The sequence below is a fragment of the Pan paniscus genome, chromosome 16, assembly GCF_029289425.2.
Source record: "Pan paniscus chromosome 16, NHGRI_mPanPan1-v2.0_pri, whole genome shotgun sequence".
NCBI lineage: Eukaryota > Metazoa > Chordata > Mammalia > Primates > Hominidae > Pan > Pan paniscus.
Window position 1 is genome coordinate 82,670,860 of NC_073265.2, and position 21,451 is coordinate 82,692,310.

At 47.4% G+C, this 21,451-nt stretch overlaps 1 long non-coding RNA gene across 2 annotated transcripts in view; it reads left to right on the plus strand.

Moving 5' to 3' along the window:
• Window positions 1–21,451, plus strand: part of LOC117976107 (uncharacterized) — an 82,481-nt gene that overhangs the window by 34,982 nt on the left and 26,048 nt on the right. For both annotated transcript variants that reach the window (XR_010110081.1, XR_008621035.2), the window contains exon 4: window positions 18,243–18,335. This is a non-coding gene — a long non-coding RNA (uncharacterized LOC117976107). The remainder of the gene's footprint in view (window positions 1–18,242; window positions 18,336–21,451) is intronic.

Here is a 21,451-nt window from a genome sequence, read left to right on the forward strand (position 1 = left end):
TTAGGATCATTTTTCCTTTTTTTTTTTTTTTGAGACAGGGTCTTGCTGTGTTGTCCAGGCTGGAGTGCGGTGGGGTGATCATGACTCACTGCAGCCTCAAACTCCTGGGCTCAAGTGATCCTCCAGTCTCAGCAGCCTAGTTGCTGGGATGACAAGCGTGGGCCACTATGCCTGGCTAATTTTTTTTTGTAGAGACGAGGTCTTGCTGTGTTGCCCAGGCTGGTCTTGAACTTCTGGCCTCAAGTGATCCTCCTGTCTTGGCCTCCCAAAATGCTGAGATTACAGGCACGAGCCACCATGCCTAGCTGGATCTTTTTTTTTTTTTCATTTCAACTAGGCCTGTGTTAAAATTTAGAAGTGGATCTAGAATTGCCCCTTGGGTCTGAGTGTATTGTTGACCTGATGTAATTGTGAGGTGTTTTTGTTGTTGTTGTTGTTGTTGTTTTTCTTTCTTTCTTTTACCAGCTGGATGTGACTTATAGGAAGTTTTCTAATCTCTTTGAAATTATTTATCCATCTGTAAAATGAGGATCATAACAGCTGGTATCACTGGGTGTGAACTCTGGAATTACACTGAATTGGGTTTAAATCCCAGCTTTGCTACTACTGTGTTTTTTTCCTTTTCTGAGCCTCGGTCTCATCTGTTAGTACAGAACCAAGCTAGGACCTGTCCTCTAGGATTGTTTCGAGGATTTGATGAGGAACAGTGCCTGGCACATGGCAGATGCTCAGTCAGGCTAGGAGCAGCAGCGCTCTAGCAGTCTGTGGAAAGCCTGCCTGTCAGCCGGTTTAAGACAGACATGCCCAAAGAGGGACAGGGAGGAGGGAGTGGGCTGAAGGTTTGGGAGGCAATCTGTTCTTCCATTTCCTATTGGTGAAGTGTTCATTCTTGTGCAATTACTGTGTGAGGTTCAGGGGATACCTAAAGAAGAATCTCAAAGGCATCCTGTAAGAAAGTGGTCGAAAGTCTGGTAGGAGCAAAGCAAATGCCAAATCAGACACAAACCAAAAAATCGTCATCCCCCCCGGAGGCTGACTGATCAGAATGGCCCCCTGGGTGACGAAAATCATGCAGTGATTCCACTGCAGGTTGTGAGGATAAAAGTGCAGAAGAGCAAGACGCTACATTGGAGCGGGCAGCCGCGCTGCTGACGACCGCCCTTTCTGTCTGAATCCTCTGAAGCCCCAGGTCTCCCAGTGAGGCAGCAGCCAGGAAGCTGAGTGAGGTTAATGTGCTACTGGTTGATCTGATGTCCGAGGAGGTTGCAAACTGGTGGCCTGTATGTGCTCAGCTTGCAGATGCGTTTTATTCCCCAACCCCCAGACTGTTTCTTTAAACATGTGGATTACCTGCCATCATTAAAAATGTTGAAGATTTCATATCAGAGCCCAAATTCTAACTACAAACATAAAATGAGCAATTATGAGCCCGTGTTGCTGGTGGCAGCAATCTGTTGGTTCTGAATAAAGTCTGGGCCCGGATCTGGGCATACCTTCTCAGAGGGCTCATCCTCACCACCTGGCCTGCTTCAGGCATCACAGTCCCTGCCTGGCCTCTGTAGGCCTTTTAGTTTGTGACTGTTTTATTTCTTGTGCCTTCGGCCACAATTTGTCATTCAATTCTTCTGTTTGGGGGCAGAGGAGCTGCATTTATCAAAATATTATTGCTTCCCCCCATCTTTATTTCCTTAAAGCCTCGTTACCAGTAGCCACTGAACAATGAAAGGTGTATCAGACTCAGAATCAGAAGATCTGGGTGTTGTCTAGGTGTTGATGCTTACCAGCTTTGGAACCTTGGGCAAACAATCTTTCCAAGTCATAGCTTCTTTGTCAATTGGTGGCTCATAATCATAATGACTGAATGGGCAGTAAGGGAAAGGTGTCTGCGGACTCCCTAGGGTGTGGAGCTACAGGAGGGGAGGGTGGGGATGTGATGCCTCGAGACTATCGAGGAAGATGGAGTTGAAGTAGGCAATTAAGGCCGGGAGTGGTGGCTCACGCCTGTAATCCCAACACCTCCCAAAAGGCCGAGGTGGGCAGATCACAAGATCAGGAGATCGAGACCATCCTGGCTAGCACGGTGAAACCCCGTCTCTACTAAAAATACAAAAAAAAAAAAAAAAAATTAGCCGGGCATGGTGGCAGACACCTGTAAGCCCAGCACTTTGGGAGGCTGAGGCGGGTGGATCACGAGGTCAGGAGATCCAGACCATCCTGGCTAGCATGGTGAAACTCCGTCTCTACTAAAAATACAAAAAAAAAAAAAAAAAAAAAAAAAAAATTAGCCTGGCGTGGTGGCGGGTGCCTGTAGTCCCAGCTACTCAAGAGGCTGAGGCAGGAGAATGGCGTGAACCTGGGAGGCGGAGCTTGCAGTGAGCTGAGATCGTGCCACTGCACTCCAGCCTGGGCAACAGAGCGAGACTCCATCTCAGAAAAAAAACAAAAAGAAGTAGGCAATTATACAGTTGTAAGTGCTATCATGCAGAGATGCTGGGGTGGGGGTAGTGGCTTGGTTCAGCCTCCAGGTGGTGGGAGGTGGCTGGACAGGACTTTGTGGAGGAGTCAATGAGCTGAGTCTTGAAGGAAAACTTGGCTTTGTCAAGAGGACATGATAATAATGGAAGTCGTCTAGTCATTAAAATGCACAGGCTCCTAAGAGAGTCTGTTAGGAAGTCATTCGTAGAGTGTTCCCCTGGCTGTAGGGGAGAGAGGGCTCTTGGCAGCCTTCTAGAGACCCCTCCAGTGCCCTGGTGGAAGCTGAGCAGCTGAAGCTGGCTTGGGAAGTTCACAGTGCCAGACTGATGTTTCCCCACCAAGCGCGCCCTGTGGGTGGGGAGAAAGGAACATGAACATTTGGGTCCCTGCTGAGGAACATCCGGTGGTTGGTTAGTGTGACAGTCAAGACAGAGTTAAAAATAGGATTTTGGCCCCTTCTATCTGGAACCATCACTGTGCATTGAAGACTGGAGAAAATAATGTAATCTGATTGTTCCGTTGGGTCATTTCTGGGAATATAAAGACATTTTTCCAAAACTGGAAGTCTGTGTGCATTGAGAGAGTAATTCAGGGCTCCATTCTGTATCCTCCCTTGGCCTCCCCATGGTCTTCCCCTTCCCGGCCTCCTGCTCCACAGCGGATGCCTGTTCCCCTTGAAACTTGACTTCGTTAGAGATGACCCAGTTTTTTCCGCACTGAACTCTGCCAGGGTTGAAGATGCATTTGGCTGCTTGAGAAAACCCCAGCCTGCTGCCCCTCACTGCACTGCATTTGGCAAAGGTCTTCTGCAGAAGGAATGCCGAGAATTTCCCTTTCCATCATGTCAGATCATCTGGCTTGGTCCTGGCCCTTCCCCACCAGCCCAGTGGACACAGCTGGAGCAGGGCGGGGCCCAGAAACATTGCTGAGCTGGGAGCTGAAGCTTTCCCTTCTGCTTGAAGGCCACAGCGGAGCAGGGCTGACCCAGGCCAGCATTTCCCAGGTGGCATGGGGGAAGGCTCTGAGCCTGATACACAAGTGGAAGGAGACGGGCAAAGGCCTGCTCCTCTCGTGTAAGCTTTAATCCTGGGATTAAACCCATGAACTTCCCCAAAGCACCTCACTATTTGACGAGGAGATCTTCAAGAAAGAGTCACTTCTGCAGGGGTGGACCCAGGTTTTGGGTGACCTGAAGTTCCTAGGATTTTCTGAATCCTCCTTGAGAAGATAAAATTAAGTCCAGCATCTTAGAAGGGGCCTTTGGAAAGGAGGGCCTCTGAGGCCCAAGCTAAGTTAGTGTCGTGGTGAATCTGCCATTCCCATCTCCGTTGTAACAGGCAGAAAATCAGACTTAAGAGCTGGGAAGACATTTTGGAAGGGGCTTTGGTTGTTCATTTAGGAACCTGCCTTTGCCGGGCCATCTGATGGCCAGGGGGTCACTGAGGACTGGGGCAGTGGGCCTGGGGCCCGTGGGGTCTGATGTGTGTAGAGGCACACATGGGAGCTGGTACTGCTGGGGGAAGTCCATGGGACCAGTTTAAAGTCAGCAGGCAAGATCAGGTCGGCTAAAATGACAAGTAGAGGATAGCAGGATGCCAGTCAGGGAGGCCACTGAGCTCCAAGAGCCAGATAGGATCTGATGTAGGAGGAAGCAGGTCGGAAATGAGCTTGGAGGTGGCTAATGTTATGCGGTGGCCTCGGGTAACATTTATGAGCCGCTCAATGTATGGCTATCTCAGGTTGGCTTCCAGGTAGAATGGGTAGATTTTTATTTGCTAGATTTTGCACGATAGTTTGGGAGTTGAGCATTTTCACCTCACAGCCTCATAGATCTGGGTTTCAACACAGGCCCAGTTGCCTCTATTTGCTGGGTGGCTAGATCATACCAACCTCTAGGAGAAAGAGAAGTGACTGCCTTTGGAAGTGGACAGGTTCCAACCCTAAGTCTGTCATGTCCCAGCTTTCAGCCTCGTATTTCTGTATCCATAAGACTCTTATCAGGCCGGGTGTGGTGGCTCATGCCTGTAATCCCGGAATTTCGGGAAGCTGAGGCAGGCAGATCACCTGAGGTCAGGAGTTCAAGGCCAGTCTGGCCAACCATGGCCAACATGGTGAAACCCCGTCTCTACTAAAAATACAAAAATTAGCTGGGCGTGGTGGCAGGCACCTGTAATCTCACTACTCGGGAGGCTGAAGCAGGAGAATCGCTTGAACCCGGGAGGTGGAAGTTGCAGTGAGCCAAGATCATGCCACTGCACTCCAGCCTGAGCGATAGAGGGAGACTCTGTTTCAAAAAAGAAAAAAAAAAGACTCATATCATACATGTTTTTGAAAAGGTGTGATGGTCAAAATAATTGACACAGGTAAAGTCTTATTGCTAAATTTTTAAATACAACTCTCGGGCTGGGCGCGGTGACTCACGCCTGTAATCCCAGCACTTTGGGAGGCCGATGTGGGCAGATCACGAGGTCAGGAGATCGAGACCATCCTGGCTAACACGGTGAAACCCCATCTCTACTAAAAAAAATACAAAAAAAAAAAAAAGAAAATTAGCCAGGCGTGGTGGCACGCACCTATAGTCCCGGCTACTCGGGAGGCTGAGGTAGGAGAATGGCGTGAACCCGGGGGAAGCGGAGCTTGCAGTGAGCCGAGATCACGCCACTGCACTCCAGCCTGGGTGACAGAGTGAGACTCTGTCTCAAAACAAACAAACAAACAAAAACAAAAACTCTAGAAACCAGCAGATGCAAATCAGTAAGTATGTACCACTTACAAGCTTGGTCTAATAGACATGTAGAGAACCCAATCAGCAGAGTCGGTGCACGCTTCTCAGGCCCCCATGGAACACTGACACACACCTGACCACATTCTAGGCCTCAAAGTCTCAAGTCTTAAGGGTGTATATCATACAGACTCCAGGCCTTGCAACCATATTCATGGGCTAATTCTAGCAACGTTACTGAGCTTGCTTATTGATCTGCATGTGACAATACCCACGGTTCTGGCAAACTTAATGTCAAATGGAAACATGGAGCTGCAGAATATAAACATAAGTTGATATGAATTATTACATTTTAAAACACAGAATCTTGTTTGTTTATGAATAAACACTTAGGTAGCAAAAAGCCTAAAGACACAGAAGGAAGGATCTACCTATTGGTGAGAGTTTCAGAGGTTACTTTACTTGTACCTGAAATGTTGTGTTTAAAGCATAAAAAGGCCTGGGCCAGGCGCAGTGGCTCATGCCTGTAATTCCAGCACTTTGGGAGGCCGAGGCAGACTGATCACCTGCGGTCAGGAGTTCAAGACCAGCCTGGCCAATATGGCGAAACCCCATCTCTACAAAAGTACAAAAATTAGCCGGGCATGATGGCGGGTGTCTGTAATCTCAGACACTTGGGAGACTGAGATGGGGAGAATCGCTTGAACGCGGGAGGCGGAGGTTGCACTCCAGCCAACATTGCGCTCCAACCTGGGCGACAGAGCAAGACTCCATCTCAAAAAACAAACAGACATAAAAAGGTCTGAAATAAATGTGACAGTTTCATATATTGAATGTACTTTGTGTTTACCTAGAGCTTGTTCTATCCCTTACTTCATATTTCATCAGAATTGAGATCATTAATATTAAGAGAAAAGGGCTCAGTGTTGGGCACATAATTGGTGTCCAGCAAATGTTTTGTCCTGACTAGGCTGTAGAAGCACATCCAATGAGCTGCAGTGGGAGAAAGTTCCTAGGGTAGGGCCTGGCTAGTGCAAGCGCCCAGGATGGATTTGCCTCTCCTTCTCCTGCCTTCAGGTTTTGGTCCAGCCTCGTACCTGGAGCCTTGTAGATTGCAGGGCCAGGCTGGCTTTCCGGATGCAACAGCAGCAGCACAGCCTGCTCCAACTGGTTAGCTCTCCCACAGCCCAAGAATCTGGGAGGCTCCGTGAGTTCTGGAAACATCAGAGAGGCAGCAGCAGGCTTCCGAGGCTGGGGAGACTGGGCATTAGCCCATGACTTACCCTCGTGTCCCCACCTCCAACAGGACAGCAAGACCCTCTACTGCATGTCACTGCCAAGCCCTGCATGTCACCGTTGCCTGGCAGGTCAGGGAGAGATGGACATTCCCGGCTGCGCCATCCCTCCATTTTCTTGCTGTATTACTCATTAATACCCCCCCACCCTGATCTCCCCTTAGGCCGTGGACTTTCTACCTTTTTAGGCTAATTAGCAAACCTATTATACAATAACTACATGACTGGGTTTCCATGGCGATTTGCGTGTTCTGTCTCATGGTGCTTTCCAAAGAGCCTATCTTAATCCTCATCAGCCCCACCACGGCTCGTCTCCGCCATATCTCATTACAGCGAAAGCTTCCTTAAGAAAACATTGGTTTTCATAAAGCTCATTTCGCTGGGGCAAAAAAAGCAATCTCAAATCTCAATTTTTTTAAAGACGAATTTGCATTTTGAAAACAAAGGCTTTTTGAGTTCAAATTCGTTAAATTGCCTCTAACGCAGCATGTAATTGAGAGTAACTTGTTTTAATCATCAGTTTCGTTACCATCAGGAGATATTAAATACTTTTAGCATATATGCTGTTAAGCAGATTAAAGGCACTTAGGATTCATGTTTGTGTGGCCACTTCGTGGATGCGTGCAGGCAAACCTTGAAGACTATGTTCAGAGACCTGTACAAAATACTTGAGTGATTTCATTCTCTTCAGCTGGGGAGTCTGCAGATGGTCAAGCACTGAGAAATATCAGGTTGGTGGGAACAAATCGTTTTGAGCCAGGCCCAGTGGGAGACGTGTAGTGTGGACAATCTCTTGATGAATATAGACTTGCACCGTCCTGTGCATTATTTACCCAGCTGTGCCTATTACTATTTCAATAATTTAACGCAATTTGTTACAGGGGTAACAACTGATTGCAATCAATAAGCAAGAAGCCTGGAATCCAATCTAAACTGTATGAGGGCCCCAGCAGGTTTTTCAGGGGCAGAACTTCCCTTTCTTCCTTAACCCTTTCTGCCCCTGGAACGTCTCAAGAGTGGTCTGAAGAAACTTCTGTTGAAAAAATCCTCAATGTGATAGCATCCGGCCCCAGAATGCATTTGGCAGGGTCCCTTCCGGTTGCTATTCAAAGTGTGGTCCACAGATTGGCCACGCCAGCATTGGCATCAGCTTCGGTGTCACCATCAGTACCAGTATCATCTCGACTTTGCTTGAAATGTAAATTCTCATGCCCCACCCTGGACATGTGGAGGAGGGGCCCAGTGAGCTGTGTTCTTACAAGCCCTCCAAATGATTCTGATGCATACACATGTTTGAGAGCCGCTGGACAAGGGCAGGACCAAGTGTTAAGATAACAGTCTGGGTGCGGTGGCTCAAGCCTGTAATCCCAGCACTATGGAGGCTGAGACGTGTGGATCACCTGAGGTCAGGAGTTCAAGAGCAGCCTGGCCAACTTGGCGAAACCCCGTCTCTATTAAAAAATACAATAAATTAGCCGGGCATGGTGGTGGGCGCCTATAATCCAAGTGACTCGGGAGGCTGAGGCACGAGAATCGCTTGAACCCAGGAGGCAGAGGTTGCAGTGAACCGAGATGGCACCACTGCACTCCAGCCTGGGCAACAGAGAGAGACTCCGTCTCAATAAAATAAAATAAAATAAATAAAATAAAATAAAATAAATAAAATAAAATAAAATAAAATAAAAACAACAGAAAGTACAAGCAGGGCTCAGTTTTAATATCCACCAAGCCTGCTTTATTGTGGGCCACAAGAGTTAGGAGTAGCCAGTCAGGCGTCTTCTTGATCCCATACCCAGCACCCCCCGCCCATGGCTTCCAGCATCTTCTCCCTCATGGCATGCTCCATCCCACTGGCTCTGCTCCACGGCTCCTCCAAACATAGCTCCTACTTTCACACCCTGCAGGGACAGTTCTGTTTTTGCACATATTGCAACTGCCAGAATTGACAGAAGTGACATTTATTATAAAACATGTATTTTGTTTTATCGCATTTCTCAAACAACCAACTGTGACATTTCTTCCAGCCCCGAAACAAACCTAGGAATGGAATGAGTTTGGCAAGTGGTTTTCAAGAGCAACATTTTATGATTAGTCTCTGTTCTCTTGTGAAGGAGGAATGTTTCTTACTTCAATAATTGAATCAACAGTCAGTGTTTCATCTATCATCATTTAGAATTAGGCAATATCTATAAGCACCCTCAACACACACAAAAAGAGCAAGTGTTTCAGTGCACTTATATATATGTTACTTTTTATATAAAATATACATTATATAGTTACATAAAAATATATTATTTTAAATATGTATAAAATCAGCTTTAGAGAGAGATAATTCACATACCATACAATTTGCCCATTGAAAGTGTACAACTCCGTGATTTTTTTGTATCTCTCCAGAGTTGTGTGACTTTCACTACAATCAATTTTAAAATATCTTCCAGCCAGCCATGGTAGGTCACACCTGTCATCCCAGCACTTTGGGAGGTCAAGGCGGGAAGATCACTTGAGGCCAGGAGTTCGAGATCATCCTGGGCAACATGGCAAGACCCCCATCTCTATAAAAAGTAAAAAAATTAGCTGGGCATGGTGGCACATGCCTATAGTCCCAGCTATTCAGGAGGCTAAGGTGGGACAATTGCTTGAACCCAGAGGTCAAACTGCAGTGAGCCAAGATTGTGCCATTGCACTGCAGTCTGGGTAACAGGGCAAGACCTGTCTCAAAAATAAAATAAAATAGGCTGGGCGTGGTGGCTCATAGCTGTAATCCCAGCACTTTGGGAGGCCGAGGCGGGCGATCGCCTGAGATTGGGAGTTCGAGACCAGCCTGACCAACATGGAGAAACCCTGTCTCTACTAAAAATACAAAATTAGCCAGGCATGGTGGTGCATGCCTGTAATCCCAGCTACTCAGGAGGCTGAGGCAGGAGAATCGCTTGAACCGGGAGGCAAAGGTTGTGGTGAGCCGAGATTACACCATTGCACTCCAGCCTGGGCAACAAGAGTGAAACTCCGTCTCAAAAATAAATAAATTAATACAAAATAAAATAAGATAAAATAAAACATTTTCACAGCCCCCAAAAGAAACCTAGGCCCTTTAGCCATTACCCTCCAATTTCCCTTTCCGCATAGCCCTAGGCAAGCATGAGTTCACTTTCTGTTTCTATGGATTTGCATGTCTAGACATTTTATATATTTCATGCAAATGGAATCATGCAACATGTAACCCTTCATGACTGGCGCATATCACCTAGCATAATGTCTAAGGTTCATCTGTGTTATAGCATTTATCAGCACTTCATTTTTCCTAAAGGCCAAATTTTAACACTTGTGTACATCCGTGCTCCCTCCTCACCACTATGATACTTCTTAAGTTGGATTTTAGTTCCCCACTATGCTGTATGTGTGTGCGTGTGTATATGTGAGTATTTTAATACTAATGGTTATTTATAATTACTTTCAGCATCAGCATCCTCTCCTTTTCTTCTCTCCCTCTCTTCCTACCCCTTCTTCTCCCCTGGCACCCACCCCCACCCTTCATGGTGGGAACTAGGTCTTGGGTTGAGTGACTGGTAAGCAGATTGAATCTTATGGCCAGGCTCTGAGCTACAAACTCAGGCCCTAGCAGATAGTTTTCTTAGACTCGGTGTCCTTGTAATCTCCATGGTGGCCTTGCCTACAACACAGATTGTAGCACATGTGACAGTGATGAGTGGCTCTCAATTGCCACCACCACAGATACTTTTCTTTCCTCTTAGAAAGAGAAGAGTTTGCCCACCACCAGAACCACTGAGCCCTACAGCTTTCCTAGGCAGGGATTGAGAAGCAGATAGCACACTGAGAAGACGCACTTCACGAGACATCCACCACATGATGCTTGCTTGTGGCCGGGTTCTCCAATGTTATAGAACAATTTCCTGCCAGGCGCGGTGGCTTACTTTTATAATGCCAGCAAGGGGAGAGGATTGCTTAAGCCCAGGAATTTGAGATTAGCCTGGACAATATAGGGAGATCTTGTGTCCATAAAAATTTAAAAGTTAGCCAAGCGTGATGGTACGCACGTGTAGTCCCAGCTACTTGGGGGGCTGAGGTGGGAGGATTGCTTGAGCCTGGGAGGTCAAGCCTGCAGTAAGCCATGATCACACCACTGCACTCCAGCCTGGGTGACAGAGTGAGACCCTGTCTCAAAAAAAAAAAAAAAAAAAGAATGTCCCGATGTGGGGACCTTCTCAATAGTCCTGAGCATCCCTCACACCTAGCACTGCACAAGCATACAGGTGTGACCAGAGGAATGACTTGGGCTCACAGGTGAAGTGCTAAGGGTCTTGGTCACACCATTGAATCCGACACTCATTTCATCATTTCACAGACAAAGACCTGGAGCCTTTCATAGTTTCCATGACTTGTCTTGTCTGAGGCCTCGAAGGAGTGTCACCAGGACTGGAGTTGGGCAGGGGGACAGGTTCTACTGATGGATGGTTTGTTCACCTCCTAATGCACAGAAAATCTGGACTTTATTGCAGAGGGCGATTCTTTCCCTTCAAAACTGTTTTTTATTTTTACCCTGAAACAAGCCTGTCTCATGGAAACTCTCTGGGGCCATCCCATTGTTCGTATTCCCTCCTGGGGTGTAAGATAGCCTCATATTTCCACTCTGCAGTCTCTGAGCTTCTTTCCGGTTCCAGCTCAGACTCCCCCTTCTCACCCCCTGAGTTTCAGACTTGGATGTCCAACTGCTTCCAGGATGTTGCCACACAATGTCTGAAACTTAAAATGTCCAGCACAAAACTTAAACAGGCTCCATGATTTGTCTGGGGCTTCAAAGGAGGAAACTCTAATCATCTCCTCCCCCAAAACACTTCCTCTCTATACTCAGCCTTTTCCATCTTCTAAATGATCGCTGTTCCACTAGGTCCTCAAGTGAAAAACCAAAGGGGCATCTTGCATGCTTTTCTTCCTCACATCCCCCACGCTGTATGACTCCAGGCACACCTGACATCCATTCCTCAACACTCTCTCTTAGTGCTGGGTCTACCCACTGCATTAACCCTTGATTGATCTGCTGCATCTCCTGTCACTCTCCAACAATCCATTTTTAACTGCCAGATGGCCCATTCAAAATGCAAACCAGAGAACTCAATTTCTTTTTTCTTTTATTTTTTATTTTTATTTTTATTTGAGACAGAGTGTCGTTCTGTCACCCAGGCTGGAGTGCAGTGGCATGATCTTGGCTTGCTGCAACCTCCGCCTCCTGGGTTCAAGCAATTCTCCTGCCTCAGCCTCCTGAGTAGCTGGGATTACAGGTGCGTGCCACCACGCCTGGCTAATTTTTGCATTTTTAGTAGAGATAGGGTTTCACCATGTTGGTCAGGCTGGTCTCGAACTCCTGACATTATGATCCATCCACCTCGGCCTCCCAAAGTGCTGGGATTACAGGCATGAGCCACTGCACCTGGCCAATAACTCAATTTCTAGCCAAAAGCCCTCGATGACTTCTGCTTACCCCTAGCGTGAAAACCAGGCTCCTCTTGGCTTCAACACACTTCACAGACTTTCTCGCACTGTGTAGATAAGCACTCTTTGGGCAGGGACTATTCTGTCTTGTCTGCCACTGAACCTGCAGTGCCTGGCACACAGTAGGAGTTGGCACAAAGCAGGAAGGACTGGTTGTTGGAGTGTCTGGCTCTATTCCTGCCTTGGTCTCCCTGCAGCTTTGTCTGACCACCTGACTCTGGACCTGCTGCTGGCCATGGGATTCCAGGGCTGTGAGTTGAGGCTGATGGCTGTGCAGTGATGTTTGTGATGAATGCACACATTTGAAAAGATAAATACCATAACACAAGGTATGCGTGTTATGATACCTTAGGATAAAATATCACATGGTAGTTTGGAATTTATTGAGAAGGATTCATTCTTCCCCTTACTCCCTGTCTCATTTTCAGCTGGAAGCTGAGTTGTCTTCTGAGCTGGGGCCTCTGGGGCTGGAGGGCCACCTCCTGCTGGTTTTACCAGAGGTCAAGCTGAGGATCTTGAACCCAGTGTCCTGTAGATTACTTCCAGGTGAGATGACCCTCAGGGAATGAAAAAGGCCTTCACAGTGAGGAGCCGCTAACATTTCTGCATCTGAGAAGAAGAGCAAGCATTAAACCATAAAATGCTCCTGGCTAATGAAATAGAAAGTAAAAGGCCACTCTTCTCAAAAGCAGTATGGTGTCTTTGAAGGTTAAATGGCCTGTGATAGCAGCAGTCCTTACTCTCATAAATACCAAGCGGGACTCCTAGGCGACCAGTGAAAATGCATGGGGGGCAGAGGGAGTTTTCTGGGGGCACTCTTAGTTGCCGTGGGTAGGGAGGGAGCTTGCACCATCTTCTCTTCCCCCTTAAAGGGTGAGTTCCCTGCTGCAAACTTTTGAGGCATCTTCCTTTAGCCCAGAAATCTGAACTGCCACATGGGTTCTTGTCCACAGAGGTCTATGACCCAAGACCAGCTGCATTCTGAGGTCAATTTGGGGATCATCCCAGGAATAAGGGAAACGTTATTGATGAGGCAGAAACTCTCCTGATCTTTAGTCTGCAGGGATTTTCTGAATGCTGATTAGATGCTGGGGATTCAGCTGGGGGGAGATCATGGCGTGCACGTTTTTAAGTGAACCAGAGCTGAGAAACTGTCAGGCATATGCTGAGTGCAATGTTAGAGGAATGGTCAAGTTACAGGGGACGTAGAATACAATGATGCAATGGTCAACACTGAGGGAAGGGAAAGGTGTCAGGGAGGGTGGCCCTTCTGGGGAGCAGACAGCCTGGAGGAGCGCCAGGAGGCAGCAGAAATGTCTTGGTAACTGCAGGCAGCAGCACAGGATTCGGAAGCAGAGTTTACCCTAGAAAGTCATCTCTGGGCAGCTCAGGGTTGGATTTGTGTTTTAGAGAAGGTCATGCTGGCTCTAGTGACAAAGTGAATTGGAGGGAAATGGGAGATCAGCTAGTAGGCTGTCATTCCAGCCCTGCCAAAGCTGCTGCACTGATGAAGATGAAAGGCAGGCAAGGAGAAGCCAAGCAAGTAGTGTCAACAGGCCTTGGGGGCAGTCAGCTCTAGGAAGAGATGGGAATAATTTTCATGAATGAGGCATGAGCACATGGGTGGTTCAATAGACTGAGAGAGGTCTGGGTGCGGTGGCTCACGCCTGTAATCCCGGCACTTTGGGAGGCTGAGTTGGGCAGATCACCTGAGGTCAGGAGTTCAAGACCAGCCTGGCCAACATGGTGAAACCCCGTCTCTACTAAAAATACAAAAAGTTAGCTGGGTGTGGTGGCAGGCGCCTGTAATCCCAGCTACTTGGGAGGCTGAAGCAGGAGAATCTCTTGAACCCGGGAGGCGGAGCTTGCAGTGAGCCGAGATTGCGCCATTACACTCCAGCCTGGGCAACAAGAGTGAAACTCTGTCTCAAAAAAAAAAAAAAAAAAAAAAGTTGGATGATCAGATTTTCCAGGAAGATACTGAGTTCAGTTGGGGACATATTTAGATTGAGGTGTCTGCAGGTCACCTGAGAATGTCCTAAAGGAAGGGAGCTCCCAGCTCCAGGTTGGGTCTCAAAGACATTGTCACATCAGACATATATCCACACCTGGGAAATAGCATTAGGGTGGAAATGAATTCCAAAGTGAATGAGATTGCCTATGGAGATTACAGACAAATGGACACCAGGCCTAATCTAGTCAACAGAGTTTGCATGTATAATTTCTCCCATCCAGTGCCCTGATGACATTGAGAGCTAAATCCTTTGAAACCAGGTGAGAAACTCTGTTTCACTTTGAGAGCCAACCCTTGGATTTGCGTGAAAATCTTGAGCATCTTGTAAGCAGGGCCACAGTTTTTTTTTGGCAGAGGGAAGGAAGTTTAAACTCTGTCTTTGATATTAGAGTTGGTATTTGTGAGGTGAATGGATACCTAAGCTAGGAGATCATGGTGACTACATGCTGGGCTATTGGGACCCAGATTATTTGAAAGAAAGAAATATATTAGGAGGGAAAAGTGTATTTATGTGAAAATCTGCTCCATGCACCAAATAGTCAAGCTCTTTCCTTCCCATGCCTGGAACTATACTTGTTCTGTCTGGAGCAGGACAAGTTGTCAAATACACAGAAAGAGGCATTGATGAGCTATCGATATCCTAAACCAAGGAGCCAGCAGCATGTCAACAATCAATCACTTTTCTCACCAGTTTAAATGCCCCCATCAGCTCAGACTCTGATGCTTTTACTCTGTAGTGATAGGTGTAGCTTACAGGCAGGCCCATGCGTTAGGCACTGAAAAGAAACATGTTGAAAGGAGACCGGTATTTGCTATTGAATGGATTGTTTCAGTTTTCTTTAAGTCATCAAAGACAAATTATACTGAAGTAAGAGCTAGAAGAGGTGGCATTGTTGATTGCAAGAGAAGCCTGGAGAGAGGAAGGCCTCGTCTACCTGTGACAATAGCCCATGGAGAATTAAAGGGCAGAGGAGATGCTGGATGTTGCAACAGGCCTAGGTCCAGGTGGCTTCGTGTTGCATTGTAATTCTGGGTGATTCCCCCATTCACAATAGGGCCCTAGTGTCTTGAAGAGAGTGGACCGCAGGAAGCATGTGGGGCCTGTAGGACCTAGCTAAGTTATTGGCGTGCAGTGTAGGACACTGGTTTTAGAGGGGATCTGGGACAGCAGGAAGGATGCTGGGGACATCAAGCTGCCTGGGTAAGAATGGGCAGTTGTCCAACATATATTCTAAGGGGCAAAGCAGGGTCAGGGACAGTTCAGCTGCTAGAGGATTATATTTGACCCCACCTCAAACTGGTGCAAGCAAAGTAATGTTGTCTCATATTACTGAGAGGCGCAGGGGTGGGCCAGCATCAGCCATGATTGGATACGGATGCTCAAATGCACCAGAACATATCTCTATCTCTTTCCTCTCTCCTCTGTGTGGCCCTATGTTTGGACAGGCTTTCCCCACACAATGGTCCAGTGGCTACCAGCAGTGGTGGCTTGTTTTGTGTAGCTTAGTAACATTAATTGAAAGAAAGTTCTGGCAAAGATCCCAGGATTGAATCTCATTTGTGTGGGTCGGACCATTTGTCCATCAGTGATCCAATCATGGTGTCCACAGGGATGGATGCTCTGGTGGATCTGGTTCCAGTTGGGTGTCTATGTGTTGAGATGGGGAGAGGTGGAGTCAGCCCCAACCAAATGACAAGGAATGGGAATGGGACCGAGAGGGGGTGTTCTCTCAAGGAATGTCAGGGTTTTGAATGAGTCAAAGCTGTAAAAGTAAAATAAGGAGAATCTTGCAATAAGGTGGGGAAGGGCTTGGCAGCAGGTGGCTTCGAACTGCCTTGTAATTCTGGGAGATCTCTGTGTCCACAATAGAATCCTTGTGTCATGAAGAGAGAGAGGTCTGCTAGAAGCACGTGGGGCCTCAGGGACTCAGTGAAGTTACTGGAGTTCAGTGTAGGACACTGGTTTTATAGGGGGTCTGGGACAGCAGGAAGGGTACTTGCACATTTGCAGAGGATGGCGGGGCGGGGGTGTCAAGGCCCAAGCCCAGTGCCAGAGCTGAGGGCAGCGGATTGTAGACCATGTGCCACAGAGCCATGACGCCTGGCGGAGATGTCTCAGGGTCGGGTGGCCATGGAGCCGGGGGATCTGGGCGACTCCACTCAGCTTCAGCCACAGCCACATCTTGTATCTATTTTGCACAATAGGTTTCCATTTGACGAAAGGACTTAGTTGTCCTAAAAGCCTCAAAAAAAATCCACTGGACAAGGGTGGTGGAACTCCACATCTCTTAAGCCAGACCTGGGCCTGCCCAAGTAGGCAGCATGATTCACTTCCAAAGGTGAATGATGGCACCTATTACTGTTGTCATAATGAGCTCAGGCCAGCATAGGTGACCTTCTGAGAAACAGGAGGGTCAGGAGACAGGCAGGGCCGGCAGGGACGTCAGGAACATTCCTAGAGGCGGGAGGACTGATGAGTGGGCTGCATGCATGGGTTGGCATCCCCTGCGCTACAGGGACAAATATTGGCAAGCAGAGTCCCATAGGTGACCTCTGCCAGTTGCAGGGAATCTGAAAAAACTGTGAATTCATGCCAAAAAGATGGGGGAGGTTGGGAATTGCCTCCCCGCCATCCTCGTTGCACAGAGGACACTTGTCCCATTGCTGGTTTACTGTTATCATTGTCGTCTTGCTATCTTTTCTTTATTTGTACTTATTCTAAAAAGATTGGAGGTGTCTATGAGAAAAGATCCATCTATTTATACGTCTATGCATCAACCCCGCTACCCTTCCACTTAACATGTATCTACCACGAGGCACTGTGCTAGATCTTGGGCCTGTAAAGATGACGCAGTCCTGGCCCCAAAGTCCAGGCCCTTCACAACTCAGATGGGGAGATTGATGTGTTAGCAAACAGTTGCCATGTAGTGAGATAAAGATAACGATAGAGAAGTAAAGGTCGTCCTGTGAGTCCCCAGGAGAACTTCCCTTACAACTTGAGCATTTGCAAAGAATTAGGGCTCAAAGAAATGGGCGAAGGGAAGGGCCTCCTAGACTTTAGGGAACAGCAGAGCAAAGTTACTGAGGCACGAGGTACACCCTAATGAGAGAGGGTGATTTCCTTGTGTCTGGGACCTAAAGAGCTGTGAAGGGAAGAGACTGAGGCCAGTGAATGAATTGCTTGCAAGTTTGACCTTTATTTCTTGGTGGGGAGCTGCTGAAGGTTTTGAAGCCAAGAAGTGGAATTGGAATCTGCCCCAGGCTTACTTTTATGCTTACGTTGATGTAAGTTCTGGCATTCTTGAGCTTGCCGTTGATCAATGATTGTGTGTTTGTGGAAATCATCCTCTTATCTAATCAGGATGATAACGCCCACATTGTGAACATGACATGTCATTGAGATTTGGGGCTGATGCAAAAATAGTCACTTTAAGTGTAGGAGGTATTTGTATGTCATTTGGAGTAAAAATCTCTTATGTGTTTCACACATCGAATTGTTAATCAACTGAAGCATAAATGTGTATTTATTTGTTGTGAGACAAATTGTTGCAACAGTTAATGATTGTGGATGCCACTCTTCTTATGTACAAAACTATCATTAAGAATGTTCAGGCCGGGCGCGGTGGCTCACGCCTGTAATCCCAGTACTTTGGGAGGCCGAGGCGGGCGGATCACGAGGTCAGGAGATCGAGACCATCCTAGCTAACACGGTGAAACCCCGTCTCTACTAAAAATAGAAAAAATTAGCCGGGCGTGGTGGCGGGCGCCTGTAGTCCCAGCTACTCGGGAGGCTGAGGCAGGAGAATGGCGTGAACCCAGGAGGCGGAGCTTGCAGTGAGCTGAGATCGGGCCACTGCACTCCAGCCTGGGCGAAAGAGCAAGACTCCGTCTCAAAAAAAAAAAAAAAAAAAAAAAAAAAAAAAAAAGAATGTTCAAATAGTTAAATAAGTAGGAAAACAGATCAACAGTCAATTCAAATATTTAGACCGTCTAGAGTAACTTTACAAAGAGCGTATTATTTTTGCAACTATGAACATTTGTAAAAGTTTAAATAATAAAAGGCAAAATAGTAGAAAATAATTTATATCATAATTCTAATTTTCCTGGAAGTGTTTTGTATATTGGCGTATTATTAGTCAACAATTGCTACAATAATGCTGTAAAGTGAACCATACCAGCGTCTTAGTGGTTGACAACAACCCTCACTTCCTGTTTTTGTTCACAGGTCTGCAAGACAGCTTTGGTTCAGCTGATTTCAGCCAGGCTCACCCCGACTTTGCAGGGCGGCTGTGAAGCCCAGCCTTCAGGTTGGGTTCAGGTATGCTCTATATGTCTCCATTGTTCTGGGACCAGTGGGTATGCAGCACAAGTTCTTTTCATGGCAAGTGGCAGACGCCTCTAGGCCAAGCCAAATCACTCAAGTACATTTAAATTTCTGATCATGTTATGTCTGCTAACAGGCCATTGGCTAATGTAGCTCACATGGTCCAGCTCAATCAACTGGGGTGAGGAAGAGGGCAATCTAGAGAGGGGGTCTGCAGAGTCATAAGGCAAAGGGAGGGGATGGGAAGAAGGCACTGTAACCCAGCCTACCACAGCCACAGAGGAGGAGATACATCTTTTCTGCAGACAGTTACTATTAAAGACAGAAGGAGACTAAATCACTCCATGTCAGTTTCACCATTAGCAGCACCCCATCCTGGTAAAATTAGACAAAAACAACCTGCCTTCCTACTAGCTTTAGTGTGTGTATATTAATAATTCTTTACTATAATGTATAATGTCAGACTTTTACAATTTAGTTATTAATTTTTTTTTTTTTTTGAGACGGAGTCTTGCTCTGTTGCCCAGGCTGGAGTGCAGTGGCGCGATCTCGGCTCACTGCAAGCTCCGCCTCCCGGGTTCATTTGTCATTCTCCTGCCTCAGCCTCCCAAGTAGCTGGGACCACAGGCTCCCGCCACCACGCCCGGCTGATTTTTTTGTATTTTTAGTAGAGACGGGGTTTCACTGTGTTAGCCAGGATGGTCTTGATCTCCTGACCTCGTGATCCACCCGCCTCGACCTCCCAAAGTGCTGGGATTACAGGCATGAGCCACCACGCCTGGCCTATTAAATTTTTAATAATAAAAAAGTAATTATAATTAATTTTTAGTGGCTTTGAGATTTATTTTTGGATCCCAGAAGTTCCTTCTCCATGGCAACATTTGGTTTGGATCTTTTTTGCAGTTTAATATTGATTTTTTTTTTTTTTTAACTCTTGGCCATTCAGCATATGGCTCAGTGAATTTTGGTGCACCTCTTGTATCTGTCTCTCTACATTAGACATATTTGGATCATATCCATATATTATATCCATTTGTCCTGCAATTTGTCTTTTCCTGTAATGAGTTCTTTCCAACCAGCATATATAGACCTACTTCATTGTAGTTAATGTCTACACATTGTTCCGTTGATTTAAGATTCCTCCACAGTGGAACTTACTAACACATCCCTCATGGATGCATGTCTAGGTTCCCAATCGTGCCTATCCCAGCGCTGCAGTTACGGCCAGTCTCACTGTCACTTACCAGAGTCGGGTGTCTGCCTATATATCCTGCAATGGAGCCAATAGCCTCCTGAGGCCTGCGTGGGATGTCCCTTCTGCTCCCATCCTCCTCATGCCACTTGTTCTTTCAGGAACATTTCATGCTACTGATCTCTTCCTCCTTTGGCTTTTTTGTGCTCCCTCTCTCCAGTTGTTCTGCTCAATGCCCTGTGGCACGCCTTGCCTTCTTTTAAAGGTGTGCTCAGGGATTCGCCTCATTTTTCACTGCTCATTCCTGTCTGGGCTTTCCCTGGAAGATCCCCTGCCACCCATCCCCTGCTGCCTCCAGGATTGTCCCCCAGCCCGGGCCTCTGGCATAGAAGCCACCTGCCTCCTGGTTGCATCGCCTGGAGGAAACGCAGGTCCCTCACTCAGCTCTCGCGCCAGATGCCATCCTCCTCTGTGCTTGCTGCCTTGGTCATTGGTGCCATCATAGCTGTCCCCACTCCCACATTCGAGTGACGCTTTTAGGTGTGTTCATTCCACCTCTGAGCCTCTCACACTCGCCCCCTTCTCTAATCTCTACAGTGCCCTACTCAGCGTTTCCTAGTGGTGGCCCCGTCCACCTCGTGTGCGTAGTACGCCCCAGCCATCCCTTGGCAGCCAGGACCATCGGCACACTAGCAAGTCCACGGGGTCAGGTGTGCGTCTCTGGGCCTACCTCTGATCCTTCCATCCTGCCCGCACCTCTGAAACTCTCTCCATTTGAACCACCTGTATTGGATTGTTTCCTGCTGGGGTGTTGATGGGTGGGATTTGTTCGTTCACGATTTTTCAGCCCCATCTGTCTTCTGTCTGCTCGTCCCAGGCACCTGGGGAATCACTCCTACCTAATGGAGAGGGAAGGGAGTCCATGATTATGAATGACGTGACAAAACATGAAAGGAGAAAGGGATTGCTTCTCCCTCTGATCCCAAGGAAGGCTGCCTGGAGGAGGAAGCACTGGGGCTGTACGGGGAGCAGAGTTTGATGAGTGAAGAAGGGGTGGAGTAGGATAAAAACCACAGCAAAGAGCTCTCAAAGCGCGTCTGTCTTTCCCCAGGCCATAGTCCACGATGTCACCACCATGTGGTCACTGGGCTAGAAGCCTTGGCACCATCATTGACTCTTGCTTTTCCCTCCCCGCCATGCCTGGCCTGTCACTGAGGCCAGTGGTGTCTCCTTCTCATGTGCTCCTTGCCTCCCTGTCCCCTCTTGTCTATCTCTTCTGCCACATCTGCACAGTAGCCAGGGTGTCCTGTTTGGCCAGAAGAAATGCAAACAGATGGCCGGGCGTAGTGGCTCACACCTGTAATCCCAGCACTTTGGGAGGCCAAGGCAGGCAGATCATGAGGTCAAAAGGTAAGAGACCATCCTGGCTAACACAGTGAAACCCTGTCTCTATTAAATATACAAAAACAAAATTAGCCAGGCGTGGTGGCGGGCACCTGTAGTCCCAGCTACTCGGGAGGCTGAGGCAGGAGAATGGTGTGAACCCGGGAGGTGGAGCTTGCAGCGATCCAAGATCGCGCCACTGCACTCCAGCCTGGGCGACAGAGCAAGACTCCTTCTCAAAAAAAAAAAGAAAGAAAGAAAAGAAATGCAAATAGATGAGCCTGTTTTTGGACGTCTACTAGATACTTTGCACTATGCTAGACGCTGAAATAGATTACCTTTAACTTTCATCACGTTTCTGGGAGGTAAGGCAGTGTTATTCCCACTTGGAGATGAAGAAGCCAGTGTTGTTCCCTCTATGTTGAAGGCTCCTCAGGATTTTAAAGAGGGAAGGATGAGGAGCCGTGGTCATGTGCGCTTCTTCCCATCTCTGGAACTGGTCTTGGGCAAGTTCCTAGGGTTGATGGATTGCAGC